Source organism: Falco rusticolus, chromosome 4 (assembly GCF_015220075.1).
Source record: "Falco rusticolus isolate bFalRus1 chromosome 4, bFalRus1.pri, whole genome shotgun sequence".
Classification (NCBI taxonomy): Eukaryota; Metazoa; Chordata; class Aves; order Falconiformes; family Falconidae; genus Falco; species Falco rusticolus.
In genome coordinates, this window is record NC_051190.1 from 104,201,722 (window position 1) to 104,222,844 (window position 21,123).

The window sequence follows — 21,123 nt, forward strand, 5'->3', positions numbered from 1 at the left end:
GTTTTGACCATCTCCTGCTTTAACTCCAAATCATGATGAAGGAAGATTTGACCATTAAAACAGTATTACACAATATCTGTCATCCAGATTGGACAGTAACTTATTAAACCCTGTTTTATTGAAAGTCTGCATGTTGGCATTTTGTTTTTATACCTTGCATGTGTTTTAGTGTTGAACTTGGCTTTTCCATGAATCTTATAAACATAAAAAGCACAAAGACTGAAATTCTGTCTCCGCTGAAGTAATAGGATTTTTGTCACTGATGTCCGTGGGGTAGGATTTCAACCCCGATTACTAACAGATATATATATATATATATTTTAAATATCTTCAATTTCTGTCTCTCCAATGTACACCTTTTGACTAGAAAGATCAGTAGGGAGGAAAAAAAATTCAGGAAGATATGCTACTATTAAAATCACAATCTAAACAACATCTCTGTGCACCTACGTCTTCTCAAAGAGCTGCTAAGAGCACGTGATGCCACATGAGGTCTGACACCCCAGCTAAAAGAACACCCATATTAGACCTGCAGTCTCTAAATCCTTGAGGATATGTCCAATAACAGAAAGATCCTAAACAATGTAGACAAATAACACTTAATGCCGATCCCTTAAAAGCACAAAAAGATACGTTGTCTACCTTCTATCATTCTGCAAGATATAACATTGTAGATTTTGGTCTTCAATATACATACACATGGTATGTATGTGTGCAAACACAACAGGGTGGTAATTTCCATGTGGAAAGCTGCTGCATCATACAGTAAATGAATTTACAGTACACATTCCCTCCCTTTTGCCTGGTAACTTTTGGTCCTTTTTAGTTTCAATGCAGTTAAGACCCTTTCAAGGGCTGCGCATTGATTCCATAAAAAGCAAGGAGGGTGTGGAAAGAGGCCATCTTCTCCCTGCTCTATGCAGAAAGGGTGAACTTTGGGAATCTAGATTCTTTGTTGCCCTGAAAGTTTAATGACTGGCTTCAGCTCCACAAGTGAGCACCAAGGGCTCATTGCGCCCACCAGTTAAAACTTTCAAGTTTTAACATCAATCCTTGCAACAGAAAAGTTCTTAGGTCATTTCTAAAGGTGTTTTGCTGTTTAATAAGCATTCTTCCTCACTTTGCAGGAGGAGGATCTTGAAAAAAAGTTACAATAAAACTTAAAACCCTCCAAAATATTCTTAAATAGCTTTCCTATAACCCATATGGCACATAAATGAATATAGGATAGTGTTGTATAACGAGTTTATTGGCAAACAGTTGGTACGGCCAGATTACTTGTCCTTTTAGTGAGTAACCTTAGACTGTAGCCATCTTAAATGCATGCTGATAAATCTTAAACATACCAGTCCACTGTGCGTTATTTGTTCATGCATACACTTCTCTTAAAGTATGTAAGTAGATATTTGCATATAAAATTCTGACGGCACACAAAGGATTCGATTTATGCATTCCTTTGTTAACCCAACAAAAACACTATGTTTTCCATCACTGATAAAACCTCTAGGCTTTTAAACTCACAAATGTATTTTTACAATTCTTAAGCTGCTGTTATGGCCTGTGGAGGTTCCTGGTCTGGTAACAATGGAAACTGGAGTCTTAAGTTTATCTTCAGGCCAGGAGGGATGGAGGCAGCAATAGTATATGCTTTCCTAAACTGACCCGCTAATGACCTGAGTCCTGCCCTGAGGGGTTAGTATCCCTTGGAGTAAGAGGATATTTAGTTCCAATGCCAGTTCAACCTACTATTCATTTAAAAGAAATTGCCTCATCCAAGTTAAGGGGTTTAGATCTTGTTCTCCAAAATTAATCATTCCTACAGCGTGTGTTTTTTCAGATGTAATAGTTTAGAAACATAGATGTTAGTTATGAAAAATATCTGTATTAAAACCTGCGTGGTCTTGTACTGCAAAAATTAGCGTGGATGATGCCAAATGCAGAAGAAAACTTCAGTACCACAAAGATTTAAGAATGGGTTTGATTGCTTATTACTTTCAACAGTCTAACTTCAGTATGTCCCTTTTGTGCATGAAGTCAGCCATTCTTGCGCTTCTGTCGAACCAAGGCCCCTCCAGTGATATCAAGTTCTTTACAGACTAGGTTCCTCCCTTAAAAGCATGAAGCAAGCAGTTCAGATTAAACACGGTGACTTTACCCACTCTGTGGATAAAACTGATCTGTCCTGAGGTCATAATAAATTCAGCTATACTAAATAACTATTTTGCTTTATCATAAGCATGTGCATTTTACATGTTTCTGATCAAGATCAGAGATGGAAAATGGCACAGGATGGCTATTTCCATGATATCCTCTTGCACATCTGGAGATTAATGATGCAGCATTCCAAAAGGGTTGTATAGTTTGGAAAACACCCACACGTTTGAGTGCTTACTCACAAACGCAATCACGCAGCCTCGCCAAGCACTACCAAAAATACCACACATTAATTTTCTTCATTATCACAGGGTAATGATACGACCAGAACTCATATTTCCTGGAGACTACATGCTCTTCGTTATCTCTGTGTACATCTGCCACTTGGTGTTGTCCAAATTCAGAGCAGCACTTGCTATTATTCTATTACAGGTTTCCCTCACATGCTAATCACTCTGGCATCCCAGCTCACAGCAAACCCTATTCATGTACACATGCAAAACGAGGGCCCAAATTGCCATTTTGCAGAAACATCAACAACATGAATTAAAGCTACAATGAAGTTGCACATTTATTTATGTTTTTCAGCACAACTCCCATCCAGATAAAATCACCATTTATTCCAGCCTGACAAAGTCCACAAAAAAATTTGCTGAAATTTTGCTCCTAAGTCACTTCAATGACTTGGAAAACATTCTCCCTTTCCAGTTGCCCCCCAAAATGGAACAAAATAGGTCTGGTGTAAAGCTGATGTGCTTTCAATGTTAACTTATAAGCAAATTCTGCTCTGCACATCCAAATGTTACCTTGGGAAATTCTACACCTCCAGAGGCAACATTTGCATTCTGCTACATGTGGCAAAAAAACCCCTAAATAAATAAATTAGTATAACACACAGCTACCTGTAAATCTGCCACCATATTTATCACATATATGTATTTAGAAGTATTTAGCAGTCAAGCTGTTCTTGAAAATTTTACAGTAAATTCATTTTCTCTTAAAAACTGTTCGAACTTACAGCCGTAAGTGCCTTTAAACCAAAATTCAATGACTCCTAGAAAGTTCATTTTAAAAATTACTTACTACTACAAATGGAAAGCACGCTACATACCAACGGCCTATGCCAGTATGCATGACAAGTACTAATCATAATATTCAAGGACAGCAATGCTAGTTGATCCTCTGACAACTTTGCTCTCTTGCACATACACCATGCGTGCAGCTAGGTTATCCCAGCAGGCAGGATGCAGGTTAGACCAGAGTGCCGCAGGTTTTCCAACTGGATGCATCTAATGCTCTTCCTGCACCAGCCGAGGAAACACCTCCTCGTCTCCCAACAGACAGACGTTTCTGCCTGCTGGCTCACTGGCTCCTACCAGTCACTGTGACTACTCTGGCTGACGCAGGAGCGGGTGCAGACCAGGGCTGCCCAGCACCATGACCGGGAGCCCTGGGTGCTAAGCAAGGCCAGGAACACACCTGGGCACCCTGACAGCACTGCAGGCAACAAAAACTTGCAGCCTGTTACTCAAAGTCCCCATCAGCCAAAGGTCTGCAGGCAGCACTTCCGAAGCGACGCCCAGGCAGGGGACCCATGCCTCCTGCTTGGTAGAGGTTGGATACCCCAAGGCGGACGGTGACCTTTATGCCAGCAGCTCCAGCCCAGGGAGGTGGCAGGGCGAGACCGGTGCTGCTACGTATGCTCCCCTGGATCCAGGTGCACGGTTAATAAAACTGTCTTTCCCACAGACCCTGCAGAATAATACATTTTATATTCTAATGAAGTAATTATTAAAATAGGTAATTATTGAAATAACCATATCAACTCCCAGTCATTAAAATCCTCCTAAACAGAAGGGCATGATGGCTTAGGCTATTAGAAAGCTTGGCAGCCACCCAACGCCTACAATAGCTTCTAATTAATTGATCTCACCTCTAATCTGCTATTGTTAGCCTAGTGCTGATCATTTGTTTGGCCTACAGATCCTATTGCCCCTTTCATTTGATTGTATTTGTTACTGTACCCTCTCTATCTCTTTCAATTAAGCACAGGTTAAGTGGTTCAACCGCAAGAGAATAGGAGATAATGGCACCAATCAAAGTAATCTCTTTAATTTGCTAAATGGATTACAGGGAAACCCCAGCCAAAGTGAAGTCATAGCTGGTGGCCTTCACTTGAACTATACACAAAGAGTATCTAATTATTAACCCACCACATGCCAAACTTTACAGATATCCAATAAAACAACACAGCATTCGGGTACTAGCAGGGTTGCTCTCATTACAGAGTTTTCCACTGTAAAATTGCTTTGACTGCAAAATCTTTATATCTGTGTCTTTCCAAGTACACCATACGCCGTACTTTCAAATGCAACATATCTAGATACAACAATCAAAACACTGCACTGAATACCAGTCAAGAGAGTGGATTTATAATCTCTTTAAGGACATGCTCATGGTAGAGTTCATTTTTCATATTTGTACTATAAATGCAAATTCAGCTTTGCAGTCGGTATTGCTTTTGCTGACTGTAGAAGTTTTAATAGTAAACAAGCTTTGTCCTTAAACTGGCAAGTGGGTTCCTTCCCCCTCTCCTCTTTCTTTTGAAGTGTTTTTGAGCAAGCTGTCTGGCAAGAGAGCTTCACAACCATTACTTTGGCTGAGCATGTCCTTGGCTAATCAGTCAGGCAGTGAATTCAAGAATGTGAGCTGAATGAGACGGAGGGTCATTTCCTTGCAATGACAGGGAGAGTGGGGCATTAGAAAGAAAAAAGGTAGGAGGGGACAACAGGATTTCATGCAGAAGGGAACTCAGTTTGTTGGAGGGGCAGAACCTCTTAACAGTGATTGAATCCCTCTGCCTTTTCAGAATAAAACGTTTTTATTAGTGGCAAAACAGAGATTACCAAGTATAAATCTATTGTTCCTGGCAGAATTCAACTTGCATCGGATGACAGGGCTGGTAACACAGAATATGGTATCATTTTGCACTTCCTTTTTGCCTTTGGTTGGTTGATTTCAAATAGAATGATTACACTAGCCTCAAGCAGAACCCCTAAGAAGTAAAATTTTAACTTAAAGCTAGGTATATGGAGAAAGAATAATCTATATTCCAGGCTGGATGACTTTAGATCCTCAAAAAAAAATCCATTAAAATTGGAACAGGACTCCTGCTTTCCAGACCTGACACCCAGCCCACAAGAGAGCACTTACTTCTAACATTAGCTGAAGTTGTCTTGCAGCATCAAGAGCTACGGTTTTGATTCCTGACTTGCATTTTTCATCCTCTCTTGTTTGGGCACTAAAGCTTTTGCACTGGGTTTGTCAACTTTTCACAGTCACTTCTGTGACGCTTGTGGTTCCACGTTGCTTCCACGCAATACAGGCATTAACAAAGAATTTATATATACATCTCCAAATTTCCAGTAATGCTGCTAACACAGCCTGCCTGTGTTCCAATGAGATGTCAGCTTTATATTTCAGAAGACGTTTTTGTTTGCATGGTAACCGGCCAGTGACTTGGCATTCTTCTGCCGTTCTGCATTTTGACACCAGTTCATCACTAACTGCTTAAAGCCAAACACATACTTTCTGCACTATTGAATTAGCAACTATATATACACACACTATAACCTTCAGCAAAGTCTGTCCAACAACCACTTGTACAGCAGGTATGGTTTCACAGGAAAATCACAACTAAGCCCAGGTCTATCATGCACTGTCACATAGAGGTACATGCAATCTTCCTATCAAACTAGTTGCACAAGGTAATTGCTTTCCCTGAACATGTTACACATTTTGAAAACAAATGTACTTTATGGGTGCAGCTTGGGGAACAGGGTGAGATGCTCTTCTGGTCTTCTACTCCCCAGACTTTCACCTCACTATATATTAATGGTCCTGCTAACTATGTCCTGGGCTGATGCAGCTGGGACACCTCCATGGACTAACTCCACTCATCCAGCCAGCGAAAACAGGGGCTGCTCTTCATGGGGTGAGGGACCTGGACTGGCTCACAGGAGGGGCCCTTGCAGCACCAGCAGCTGCAACCAGCAGGGACTGGGAACCAGGCTGGGGGAAGGGATCCCTCATCCACCCTGTCAAGTGGGCTATACTTTCTCCTCCTCTTTTACATACAGCATGTAAACAGATCAAAAAGATGTGGAGTGTGACCTGCAGCCCGGTCCCATTTTTACCTCCAACAAGCCCCCTTACAGAGATGCATTTTCTGCCCACAGCAATCCACTGTGCCTGCGTATGCACACCTGACTTAAAAATACATGACTGGCTGACACCTTCAAGTATGGAGGAAATCAAATGTCTAAATTTCCAAACGCCTTTGCCATTTGAGAGCACACATAAGACTATATTCTGCTTTCCAGCTGTCGCAGCTCTAACAACCTTAATGGATTTAACAGCAGGGACAGAAATGGCCTTCCAGACTTTAGCCTGAAAGAAAATATTTTGGTATTTTAAATTATTCTATTCTTCAGGTAATTCATAAAGATTAAACTGGGCAAAAGGGAAGGTGGAAGCTTACCCAGTAGTATTGTCGGGTTGGACATAATTCAGAAAGCACAAGCTTTGGGGACCTGCGGTGCTGATTCAGCCCGGTCACAGAGCCAGGGGTCAACCCACAGCTCTACTTCTCTGGAATGCAGAAATATTTATTCACATCTGGAAACAGCTCATCTGCACTGGAAACTTTTCTAATATTTTCTCTTCTATTATGATACAAAAGCTACAAAGCAATCCTTTTTTCATTGTTGTTCTATTTATCCAGCCGTCCTCCTCTCCATTTATATACCTACCTTAAATGAGCAAGCCATGACTGTTAATAAGTAAATCAAAACACTTTGAAATCTGCCAGAGTCGGCACCGATAATACATATTGGCCCATAAATATTGAGGCCCTAGTAATCCTCTCCCAACAAATGAGCCAAATAAGAAAACAGGCAAAGCCCTCCCCTTCAAATTCAGCAGAACTATGTTATTAGCATGGAGGAACCCCAGCATACATGAGTCCCTGGCTCGAGTGATGGTTTTCAACACCACCTTAATTAAACCTGCTCCAAGCAAATTTAATCAGTGCTGTGAACAAAATGGCTTCTGAAAGCAGGGAGCAGTTTACATTAGTGTTTCCAGCACGACTGTCAACAGTGCTGCAAAAACATTTTTCTAAGCATCAATGGGGATTTCTGGTTAAAAAAAATTAAAAATTCCTATTGCAACAATTTGAGCAAACCACTTTAGAAAGATCTGGGGAGAGCGAAGACAGGGAAGACACCTGCTCTGCACCCTGTCCCTTCCAGTCCCGAGAGGGACTTCTCGGAACATCTGAAATCCTACCCTATGTTTAAAAATGTCAGTGGTAATTTTCCAGGACAAATTCAGATCACAGACAAACCCATTCCCCTTTCTCCTGTTCCTTCCTAGGTGTCTGCTTGTGGTCAGGGTGGAAGACAGATTGCTGGGCCAGACGGACCCTCGGTCTGAGCCCACACAGCCTTTCTTACACTCTCATATTGCAATATGTTTCCCACACTACCCTGTCACAGGCAGCGCAGAAAGCATTTGCTGTTTCTTTCTTCTGCCTCTACAAAGTCTATTATTTAGGTAATTACACTAGGAACTGTACCAAGTAAACGTCTTCCTTCTCTCTCTATTGATGCAAGACAAGGCTCAAGACTGATGATAAGTCTATAGCCTTGCTATACAAGTAATGTAAATCTCACGGATGGGTATTTTGCATGATCTTGATACAAAACAGCCTGACAAAAGACAACTCTCTTTAAGCCCTTTCTTCCCTAAACCCCAACTACTGTGGAAGCAAATGAGAAGCAATTCTTTTGTTGAGCAAACTAAGACAGCACTGGACGTTAAGCACTGGACATAAGACAGTTTAACAGACAAACCCCCAAGCCACATTTTCTATCCATTTCTGTACCCAGCAGCACAGGTAAACCTCAAGAGCTGCCCTCCGACATCACCAGCCATAAGGTGTGCTGGGCAAAAGGCACAGGATGCCCCCTAGTAACCCATCTGCTGTGTAAAAAGAGCTGGCGCTGGCAACAAGGACAGGCAGGTGAAGATAAGGAGATATAAGGCAGTGGTTCAAACTCTGATCTGCTCCCAGGGACCCTAAGGAGAATGGTCCTTACATGGCTGGAGTCAATGCACTCTCGTCACGCACCACATCATGGGAGCTGATAGGCATTTCCATCGTATCGCTGTAGGACTTTGCTGCCACATACACTATTAAAATAGATTTTCTTAGGGACTACAGCTCTGTTGCTTTTTCTCAGTAGGGAAATGTCTTCTGCAGTCACTACAGGCACAGATCTCTTTGCACACACAGTGTTGGAGAGAACATCAAAAGGCACAGTTACATCCAGTTATTAAAGTTCCATCTCAAACCATGTAGTTCACATACAAAGATGAAGATACACAAAGATCACTGTAGGAAAGGTCCTCTGGAAGGACTGCTTTTAGTAGCCAGGTGTAAAAATAACAGGAATTTGTAAAAAGTAAAAAAATCCTCCAACAATAATAAAAAAATAAATTGCCTTTTAATTTATGTGGGCAAGTCAAATATCCCATCTCTCTGTCAATAAGCACAGACTTCTTAGGCTCTACACTGATTCCTATGCTTTTTAGCCAATTAATATGCAAAAGTTTAATACAACTCCTTCACAGTAGGAGTCAAACACAAATACTTTATGTCTAGAGCACTCTGCCAGAAAACAGCTGCTAACAATCCCCGCTTTAGACTTAGGTCTATGACATGCCAGGTTACTACTACAGTCACAAAGTAATGGTGAATGCAGGAGAAAATAGGAGAAAAAAAAACTTTGGTGCCTTTCCTACCAACCCTCCAATAAATCTGTGAAAAATATCTTTCTCGAAGGGTGTAGCCTTCCCTCCTAACTTTTAATTTTAATCTGCAAAGGAAAATAATTTTTCTAGCTCAGAAACAACAAGCTCTTTTTCTTTCTCCAAGTGAAAGTAATTCTCTAAATATGACCCAAATTATCAAGTAATTTCACTTCAATCAAAACTGAATTTTTCAGCAAATCAGCCCTTTGCAATTTGCAGTCATTTTAATGCCACTTTGCTGTCTGAAGCACCAGTCTGCACATATAGATATATATGTTGGACAACACAGTAGCAAATAAAATGTGGTTAAAACCTGGTCAGAATTTTTAGAGTCAGGATTTACAGAAATGCGTTCCCACCACACTGTCCCATATGGCTCGCTGGGCTGCCTGGTTTGGCTCGAAGTGAAGCGGCTCTTAGTGCTAGCCAAGGAAATACAATCGCTGAAAGACACTGTAACAGCCACTGAAAGAAGACACCACACAACAACCCAGTCCTCTTACAATTGTACTGCAGAAAAGGAGCTCTCTTTGAAACTGTTAAAGAAGATTCAGAATTGCTCAATAGAATATTTTGTACTACTAATGACAGAGAAAAACAAACAAACACTAAATCTTTTACAGCTTCAGGAGAACATGTAATACAACTTTAAAAAGCGCTAAACAATTTAAATCCTCAGGCTTTAACACACTATTCACATGATTTCCTATAAAAAAATTAAATCCACCACTATTTCAACAGTTCCCTAAATTAATAAACTATACTATTCTAGCAAAGTCTGTTCAAACAACAGAAAAACAGAAAGCGAGTGGTGTCAATTAGATACTAGCCGAAAGTACAGATGAGTATTAAAATCTAAAAGGTACCTAGAAGCTAAGACTTCAGAAAAATATTCACATGAAATACCTATGAGTACAATCCTTGAGGAAAAATAATGTGTTAAGCCAAGTACATATGGAAGCATCTAAAATTACAAGCTCTTGTTCCAACTTCTGGTTATTCAGTAGCTAATCTGCACTGGAAGAAGGTAACTAAATACAAATGAATTGTTAAGAAAAACACCCAGTATTTGCTTGAATATTTAACAGCTGGAACAGCTGGACTGGATTACTGAACAATGAAATTCAGTGTGCCGTCAGGTAGTGAGGAGAGAAAGCTCCCTGAACAAAGCCATAACAGAAGGAAATAAAATAATAGTTATTTATAACAATAATTTGTTTCTTCTTAACCAGCTATTAAATCTCACACTGAACGTCCCATTTCACAAATACAAATTAATCAAATCCACGTACCTAGAAGCCAGTTTCTTTAAGTCTGCTTTAAAGGTGAATGGCTTCTTAATTTCATTTTATAGTGACAAGATAAAATGGGATTTCTTTTCTTTTCTTTTAATTGTAATTGAAGATGTCGGATGCCCAGTGCTGGAAAGGTGCTAAATTTTCTGTATGCTTCTCTTTATTTATTTAAAAGGATATGAAATCTCAGGAACTTTTCACCCCTTATCTACACTGGCTGCCATTGCTGTAAGCGAGAGGCTTATCTCGGATATTGACCCAGCACACTTTTATTGAAACGGTGCGAACCTGCTCTGATGATCTCTGAAATATATGAAAGTGCACTATAAGCACCGAGGCCCAGACCAACTCCCGAGGGACGCGGGACTGCAGTATGCAAAGGTGTCTCTGGATGAGGAGCTGTTGGCCCAGCCGTGAAGAGCAGTGGGAACAAGACAAACCATTTTCCCTCTTTCTGTTTCTGGTCTCCACAAGCTCACGGATCATCTCCCCATCAGATAACAGCAAGTGAGATCCAATCCACTTAATTTAGATGGAATATTGCATGGGAATATTACATCGAAGTACTATCCTTTAACTCTTGCTTAAACATTAGCTACCTAATGGCAATTCCATTTACAAACTTTCAAAAGCACCTTTTTCTTTCCAGCACAGGGTTTTACAAGGGCTGTACCACTGGTATTAAAATGTAGGTAAAAGTTAGGTGGTCTGGGCCCCATCTGTTCTCTCCTCTTGGCTTGAGTCGGGTTCTCTTCTGATCTGCAGTGCTGTTTTTCCCTGAACCTCCTGCTCCCAGGAGATGGCCTGGATGGTCCTTTCACCTCCAACTTCTGCCTCCAGTGGCTAAATTTACTGAAATATTTGATGTGTCAAGTGGTTTTTCTAGTATTGATATCACTGCAATGGCCAGGCGCTCCAACAGCAGGGCTGTGAGTACGGGGTAAATATCCAGATAGATGGATAACCAATCAATCAATGAAACCAACCAAGTACAACCATGACAAACATTTCTTAGAAGGAGCCAGTGCTTCCTCAGGAAGAACAAAACCTTGGAAAACACAACAATATGGAAGACACTGATGAGTTCAGGCAGCCAATGCCATGCCAAAAGACCCATCAGAGCTGTTCCAGCTCCTCAGGTGGAATTCCTTTACGTTCAGGCACTGACTTGCCTTGCCAAATATTTTTAATGTGATTTACATACCTCAGAAAAGATCCCAAACTTTGCAAGTTAAGCCAAACCACAAGCCCAGCCAAAGCCTCCACCTGCACAAAATGTTTATTTTTAGCAGCTGCAGACTTAGGGGAGCTCGGGAACAAATTTGACCTGCAGCTGCTCATCATACCAACACTGTGTCAACAAATGGCAGGCTGGCAGTGAAAACATTAAACATAGTGCTATCCGATTTATTCAATGCATACCTAATCAGAAAGGAAACAAACACTGGCACACACGGGGGACCCAGGTTTTGGAGGAGACTCCTGTTCATCCATTTGAGAAAGACCTGGCTCGCACAGCCTTAGCTGCAGTGGCGATTTTCTTGTTGGGCAACTCCACCCATGCCCATTCTTGGATTAAGTTTGTTTACTATTTTGCAATGGAAGCAGGTGCTTAACAACAGCTCTCTGATTACAGATTTTTCACTGGAGTTCCCAGGGAGCAAGCAAAAATGAACCAAAACACTGCAGAAATGTGGATGCAACTCATACTCACAAACCCCTCTCCTTACTCCAGCCTCACGCAGTGAAACACCCTGGGTGTGCTGATGGGATGCAGTGTCACAGCACGTGCAGCTGCACCGCTGAGCAAGGCCCAAGCTTGTGTGACTTTCTGATCCCACCAACGATGCTGAAGGACAAAGTGAGAAGCGAGCATGTTGAGGTACTGAGGAGCATGCACCATCCTTCTCTGCCCTCCCCGACCATGTGATGGTCTAGGGAGGGACAGAGTAGATCTCTGCTGCAGTAGGGCAAGGCAGGAGGGAGGGGACAGCATTTCTCAGTGATAATACAGCAGCGACAAGTGAGGAAGGAAAAGACAGGGAGTGTGGGAGTCTGTGTGCTCAAGTCTGGGGCAAAGGAGTGAGGGAAGACAAGACCCCATTCTGTTTCTGTACAGCTGAGACACCCTGAGCCAGCATTAGTCTCACCTTTTCCCAGGCCAGACACTGGGAGACACAAATTCATGTGAAAACAAGAACTTGGGTCAAGTCCATCATGCGCTACAACTAACCCAGCTGTATCGACCTAGACCAAACTCCACTAGGGTCTGGAAAGCCTCCCATCGATCCCGTGGGCTGAGTCAGCCGCTGCAGCGCTCCCACCAGCTCAGCTCTTGGAGAGGCTCAGGGATCACCATCTCCCGTTCCCGGAGCAAGAGTGTGATGGAGAGGTGAAATATTTGATTTCAGGTAATGGAGAGGTTGTCAGCTGTTCTTTTTTTTCCAACATCCTTGCCAGATTATTCACAGCTAAATTTAAATGGTGAACAGTTTCACAGGTGAAACAAATACGAGGCCAGGCTGCATGCCACCTCATTACCTTTGCTGCGTTGGCTAAATGATTTTTCTTTAATTCTGCTGTGCTGACTGACAATAAATGTGCAGCCCTGGCAGCATGCAACTGGCGGGGAGGCAGCAGCACTCATGGTACTTGTGTTGGACATGTGCTTTCCTGAATGCCAAGGGGACTTGCGGTCTGAGGGTTAAATGCCAGCTTTCCTCCTGGCTAAGAAAAACTTCACTGCACAAGAGAGCAAGGATGACATGCAACCTCCACATAACCCAACCCCTCTGGGCACATACCTTCAACAGACTGCTAAAAACCCCCAAATAATAAAAATAAAAAGAATTAAAGCTCTTTATCTGATATACAAGTTATTATATACCGAAAGAAGGCAAACATCAAAGACAAAATCCTGAACAATGCTGACTACCCACAAATTCCATTTAAAAAAAAAAGGCAAGAGAACAGTGAAACTCTTCACCCTTAATCCTGGATTTATACTTGTGTTGTAATTAAAGATAAACTGAATTTCAAAGCCATTTGGAATAAAAGAACAACTCAAGAAGCAGAACAATATACAGATCTATACATACAATCAAAGCTATACAGCTATATGTAAACATGAGTTATATGAATACCTAGTCTGCTTAATGCCAGCATAACGTAACCTCTAACAGGTGAAAAGCATGTTACACAACACTGACCAAGTTTTTGTAAATTTGGTAAAGAAACGGTACTTCAGAGGAAACGTAAGATCACAATGGCTTGATGGGGGCAAAAAGCATCCATCCTCCAACCATTAACTCCAAAAGGAAATTGTGAAGAGTCTTCCCTGGAAAACAAGAGAGCTCTTTGAAATCTACTGTTATGTTTTGTTTTCCATACACCTGGTGATTTGGTATCCACAGACTGCAGGTCTGATTTTGGCCACCCACTGTTAGCAGCCTTTGAAGGAATATGTTTTATCATCCTTTCTTTGCAGGATTAGAGGAGGGAGAGGTGGCAGGGAGAGATGCTCTGGCTGAATGCAGAGGAAGATGCCCTCAGCAGCAGGCCGGGCAGGCAGTGCAGCAGGTCTCCCAACAGTGGTCATGCAAACCTCCTGCCTGCTCAGGGCCGGACTGGAAAAATCTGGGAGCATCGTGGGCTGGTCTTGGAGCCGCCCCTGCTTTCAGCAGGGCACTGGACTGGAGCCCTCCTGGGGTCCCATCCCACCCCACCCAAGATACAGGGTGATGCCATGTCCTGCATGGGGTTGCAGGCCCCAGAGCAGAGCTCGGGATGCCTGGGTTTAGTTTCCAGCTCTGCCACAAATTCCACACGTTACCCTGGTCAGGGAAACCTAATCCCCATGCTTCCCTTCTCCATTACCTCCGCTCTTCCTGTCTGTCCATCTCCTCTGATTGAACACTGAACTCTAAAAGCAGGGGCTGTGTGTTCATATGGTATTTCAAGCAGTGTGGCTTGATAGGATTTGGCACATTCATGTGCAGTGAAATAAATCAATCAATAGTCAGAAGAGTTATGTTACAGCATAGCGTGGGCAGAGACGTCTGCAAGAGGGTCTACCTTTAGTTTCTTGATTTGTTTCCAAGAGCCTTAAGGATAGTTTTGCTTAAGTACATAATGAAAGATTAGGGCTAAATCTGTAATAAACAAGAAAATGAAGTTATGCCACACAATGAATAGTCATTATTGTCCCCCTCCTAGCAAAAGTTTATTACAGACAAAAAGCCTTCTGGAAGCATGGGTAGCTATTAAAATGTCTATGCACTGAATTCTGATTCCACTGCTGCACAAAGCAGTGTGTTCGGGAATCCCTCGCAAGACCACAAAAATAAACGTCAGTTGTTTACTGAAAGAAAAAAAATAAGAAAAGAAATGCAGGAATTTGTGCACCAAAACAACTGCTACCATTTGCTATAGTGGAGCCTGCTGTACAGTGAGAATGAGCTGTGCCTGCTGCCTTTTTCAGCTCTCAGTGGTGTGATGCACCTTACCTGACTGCCTGCTGCTGAACCCTACCCCTCGGGTCCTTCAAAATAACCATGGGCATCGTTTCAGTGTAAACCCTCCACCATCCCATCAGTGGTGGACACCAGCATGGCAGGAAATCTTCTGGAAATGGCAGTGAAAAATGTTCTAGTACTGAACAGCAAAGCCATAGACTCTCTTAAACTAGCCGTTACAGCACCTATATTTTAATTTTAATGGTGAATCTTACGGAACAGACATGTTGGAAGAGCAATAAATAATAAGTTATTGTACCTGATCTTTCATTTCTGAATAGTTAAGGAGATTAATGTACTTGTCTGCATTACTACTTTGAGCTATTCTGAAATGAAACCCCAGGCAGAGCACCTTCTCCACTACCACTGACATACCAAGCCACAGGCGTGCTTTGCCACATGCCTCCGCAACACATGCTGCAGCTTCTTGTTTGAATTGTCCTCTCTAAATAAAAGGTAGATCAATAAGTAAATTTAATTAGCACATTAAAATAGTCATTATTGGGTCTTACACATAACAGGGGAAATCAAACAACTTCAAAAGAGATTTGCTCAATTAACACAAGTCTTTATAACGGCATTAGAATAAGACTGTATCGCAGATCTAAATAGCCTGGACTGCAATTTCTCTCCGGAATGTATTGGCATGCTCCTGACAGCCATACTATCATCAGGAGGATCTGTCTGCGCTTCTGTGATATCCCTAATCCTTTGTTTTGAATAGTTAATAAGTACAGCAACTGGAAATCAGTGCACCATACTTCAGAGATAATGCCTGTAACAAGGATGGAGCGTCTGTATCACTGCAGCCTATTCCAGTTCATGTTCCCACTCAAACTTTTCAGCATCTTCCCTGTGCAAATGTCAGGAGATCTGGCTTTGTTGTGGATAGACCTGACTCTGTCATGGAATTATCCATAGCTGCAGACCCTGAAATGCAATTTATCAGCACAGAGCAAACGTAACCCCTGGGTGAGGCACCTCCCCTTTGTGCCTACAGCTGAACCAGCAGCCCTGTTCGGCCATGTGGTACATACATGTCCAGCATGGAGAACAACTCTCAAATTAAGGAAATTCAGCACAAAAAAGACTAATCTCTCAGTATTATTATAAAAAAAAAAATCTCTAATAGCATATTTTACAAGAGAAAATAAAGTTTTTCTTCAGAGCAGTCACCTCCAATGGGTCTCAAACCAAATGCGAGAAAAATTTTTCAACAAAACCATGAACTAGTTTTACTTCAGGCAATACCACTTATATTTTCCTTAAAAGACAAGCAAAATTACCTACATTTGACCAAGATGCTGCAAGCCTTTCTCATTGGGATACTAGCTGAAAAAAAGAGTCAATAAAATTTTTTCACATCTTCGATTAGCCTTGTCCTTTTTGAGAAAGAAAACCTTGCTGGCTAAAACTAGGAAAAAAGCCCAACAACAGCATTTTCCCAGGCTTGCAACAAAGTAGAATTTTAAAACTGTTGGGGAAAGAAAAGCTTTATTGGAGTTTTCAACACCTATGACCTCATCCGTAAGCAAAGGCAGAAGTCTGCAAAGGCAGCAATTCTGTGCAAAATACTGGTTCTTTTTTTAATATATGAATCAAATGCCTAATGCCAGTGCTCACTAGGGGTTGTGTTCAGCAAAAACCAGACAGCTCCAACTAGCTGTTACTTTTCAACATAAATAGATATATATGGAAAAAAAAAATAGTCTAACTGTAGGAGAAAAACAACAGGCATCTTTCATCCTAACTCAGTGTTAATTAAGCTGCTCACATAATTTATTTCTTGGTAATTTTACAAAGAACCTAAGCAACTGTGAACTCAGTTCAAACATGGAAAAAAAACCCCTTTCTTTGAAGGTTTCTGCAAAATTCTGCCACACGTGCACAGAAAGAATAACCTTGTCAGTACAAAATGCCTTAAAGGAGTCTCCCATCAAAACCCCAGCAAGGATGTAGACTGTTGACTGAAAAGTAGAGATCAGTGCAGTCTCTGGAGACAGTATCAAAGGCAACTCTAAGCAACGGCAGATTTAGCAGATCTCTCACTTCCATCTCTTCACTCCAGGACACCAGCCATCTCAAGAGACTAGCTCACATCAAACAGAAGGAATGATCAGCGATAGGCTCAAAATTAGGCTTACATGATTTCACAAAAGACCAGGGTGTTTCTGAGAGATAAATACACAGCTGAATTTTGAACAACGGGCACGCCGAACAGTGATGGCATCCTGCTCACCTCCATCAGCAGCTCCGACAGGAGCAACAGCAGAGCTCCATGCACGCAGCACTGAGGATACTCACCAGAGCTGACTGACTCCTCCTTACACAAACACTCTTGCTTATTATTTTTCCAGGTAAATATGCAAACCAAGAGGGTTTGACGTCATTTATGTAACGAATGAGGAAAATACAAATTCAAAAGACATTGCTGAGAAAGACCTGGATCGTTGGACAGAAAGCACTACAGAGTTTGGGGCAGCAAATGAAGAGATGTCAGATCACACAAAAGCTAAAACAGGGAGCAGTTTCTTCTGAACATGGACCAAGCCACAGCAGCAACCGCAACCTCATGGAGGATGTAGATTCTTGATAACATTAAAGGATATCTCCTACTTCTAAAAGGCAGTCTACACACCATTGTTTGGCAGATGCTAAACTTAAAATCTTTAAAGTTACAATTCAGAGGTTTTAAACGCTTACTCAAAAGATAGCTTGTTTTAAGGCAAAACCTGCTCTCATGCAATGCAGAGGTGCTGTGCTCCAACAGCTGAAAATTTGTTAGGCTTTGGGTTTTTTTGTTGTTTTTTTTTTTTTTTTCCTGTTAGACTAGCAGCATTGTCCTAGCTCTAGGTCACAATAAGTAATACATATTTGTTAAGATAAAAATGCTAGCTTTCCTCTTCCATGATTGCATGATCCACACTGATTAAACATTTGTTCTCTAAAACTGGAAACATTATTTTGCATCAGGAAGTCATAGAGGTTTTGATTTGTTTTGGCTTTCGTTTGCAGTTTGCCTCGGAAAAATGATACAGGAAGAACCAAAACGTACCGTACTTACACTGTACATGAAGATAAGGTCTATCAAAAATCTCTTCAGTTGTGATGGATAACCTTACACAGCAGGAACAAATACATAAATAGCAATACTCTGAAACTGTCTCCTATTCACGTATTCAAATTCCTGTAACTTAGTCATGTTTATGCTGTCTGGAACAGCACAGAATGAAAATGGCAACAGATCCCACCCCAACCCCACTAGGAAATTCTGGGTCAGCTGCTGGAGAACCATTCTGTGTCAGTGGGCAATGACGCAGTGCTTCCACCCACGCAGGGAGTGCTACCTTATCTACTCGGGGTGGAGAAAGAAAAGAAAAAAGAAAGGGGGGAATAAATAAATAGGAAATTTATTCCTTCACGAGACTAAATCTCAGTGTTGCTGGCAGACCCCCATGAAGCTCCCAACTTCTCTCCTGGTGAGAAACCCCACACAAGCAAGAATGTCTTCTGAACGGCATCATCAAAAAATGAATGGCAATGTTTTTTAAATATAAGCTTCTCCATGCCTCAGTTCCCCAGCTGTAACATGGAGACAGTTACAGCCCTCACCACATTGAAGTCTTCTAAAAATAAAAATGTAAGTATTTGAGGCTACCAGACAAGATACGCTAGGATTCATTGTCCCACAAAGGTCTCAAGAAAATCAGTATTATCTCAGAGAAAGTTTTCAATAACTTGCAATAAATACTCTTCATCTATGACACAGTGAGTTAACTCCTAATTATTCACTGTGCTCAGAAATATTTTTTATCACTCCTTTGACTCCTGGCTTTTAAAGTACGCCTCTTTTCTCGATTGTTTCCTCCAGGCAAAAATACTCCCCAGGTAAAGTGAAAACTTGACATCAATAGAAATCAAAATAGCAGGGAATGCTGGTGTACAGAGTAGTTATTGTGCTAGCTGTTAACAGCCTGATTCAAGACCTGCACCAAATTCCTGTGATAATACAAATATAAAATCCTAGCACAGACAAAGATACACGCCAAGGCATGATAAAAATGAGTGCCTACTACTGAGTTACATCAAGGCTGAATTTTCCCCTGGAGTCCATGATTGATTAATTCCTGTAACTTTGGTACCTGAAAGACAGGAGATTTTTCTTGGTAGTAAAGAGCTTTAAAAGATATACTTAAACAGATTATGTTGATACTTTTCATGATGTAACCCTAATGATAATTTAATTGAAAAAGTGCTTTAAGCCATAATAGCAGAATGACAAGATTTCCTTTTTTTCACTTTGACAATTATGGGCCAGTTCAGAACTGCTCTCAAAATAAGGAGGACGACAAATTTCCAATCAACTTAAAAGAATGCGTCAAAGTCTGCATGAGTTTTCCTCAAGCCAAACACTGAAATGTACTGGCATCAGAGCCCACAATTTTTCTCGTCTCTATTCCCAGATCTTTCTTCTTCCACCATGGAAATCACTCTATGTTTATCCACGTCCAAGTGTGCTTATTATTGTATCATCTTACACATACTATTTTGGCTATCTGCTCCTCAGAGGAAAGAGCTCCCAGCAACTGAGAGGCCAGTAGGTACGGCTACGTGGCTTTTACACGTTGTTCTCCATACCTGCTCCAATCCTCAACCTGTTAGTGCTTCGCACACGTGTTTGGAGACATCATCAGGTTTATACGATTAAGAGCATCATGTTAATAACAGATGTACGGATCATTATCAGCATGTGTATTGGTACTACCACTTCACAGACATAATGCTAGCAGAGACGGAGTAAAGTTGTTTTGTTTTACATGATCACTTTCTCGTTCCTGCTGGTTTATATACTTCTCATAGCCAGCCTGCAAGGTGTGCATGAACCAGTACATGTGCTAAAACTGCCTCTGCGGGGATGGTGCTGTTGAGAGGGTGCGGCAGGACACGATAGGAGTTTGTCCATAATACCATCCTGTTTCCCAGGCTTGGGGGAGGCGGGGGGAAGTTCCAGCCAGCTGAAAAAGCTGATTTTCTGCCAATATTTTAAGAGGGCCAGCAGGATGAGCTAGGTATTTATAGATCAGCTAGCCTGGTATTGATTTCAGGCAAAATAACCTAAAAGCTGTTAGAAATGCAATCAGTAAAGAATTAAGGGATGGTAGCATAACTAATGGAAACGAACACAGTATTATGAAAAAGAAGTCTTACCGCATAAGCATGGTATCATTAGAAGTATGGCTGGCAACACTATTGGGGAAATTGCACACATAGACTACTGTCAGGCATTTGAATTAGTTTTACATGACATTCCAAATAAAAATTATCAGTGGGCATAATCAATGGAGAAGAAAATACATTAAGAGCTGGCTGAACTATCCCAAAAAGTAATTGTCGATGAGAAACTATCAGCAATTACAGACATTTCTGTGACAATTTTATATGGATTTGGTCTCAATCCGATTTTGCTCAAACTTTCAGTAACTGAGGGAATAAAGTGAGTAATACTAACAACGTCACTGACAAAGCTTTCTGAAAGAACAGTATCAGGTGAATAAACCCCAGACCAGATCAGTGCCAGACAGTAAACCCCAATAACTGATAAAGTAGGCTCAACCTCAAATAACCAGCCTCCCAGTATCATCTCATTTCAAGTTCACACATGTCAAAAAAAAAAAATAAAAATACAGGTCTCCCACAAAGGAGACAGGCTGCCCTTGGAAAGCTGTGACTTAAAGGAATTTATAGTCACTGTGACTGACCAGTTCAACACACAAATACCACACCATCCAGTTACAGAGAAAACTATCTTTCACGTACAGAAACAGGAATAGAAAGTTGATACTTGTGACTGTAAATAATACTAGTGAAGCATTTATGGCACACCAAAACTGCTGGCACCTACTTTTTCAAAAGGAGGTTGACCAGCTGGAAATGACGCAGAAAAGAGGAAACACAATGATCTATGCCCTGGGCACTCTGTGGTATTCTGAAAACAAAAAGCAAGTAAGAAAACAAACAAATGCAACCAACCAACCCTGAGATCCGAGTCTAGATCTCAGTTTGTGGAAGAGGAAGAGAAATGGGAAACACCTCGCATCATCCGGAGGAAGAATCCAACATGAACAGCAGTGGAAGCTCAAGTGGATGAACTGACCAATGAAGGAAACCCCCCACACACATATAAATTGTACTTCTCACTCCTTCTCCTCTAATATTGGTCTTTTCATCCAGCCACTCTCCATGGCCCAGAACCAGAAGGAGTGAAGAGGAGGCAGCGGTGGCAC

At 41.4% G+C, this 21,123-nt stretch overlaps 1 protein-coding gene across 1 annotated transcript in view; it reads right to left on the reverse strand.

Moving 5' to 3' along the window:
- The window catches only part of RARB (retinoic acid receptor beta), a 333,134-nt gene that overhangs the window by 151,943 nt on the left and 160,068 nt on the right, over window positions 1-21,123 (reverse strand). The gene's annotated exons all lie outside the window — the stretch shown is intronic.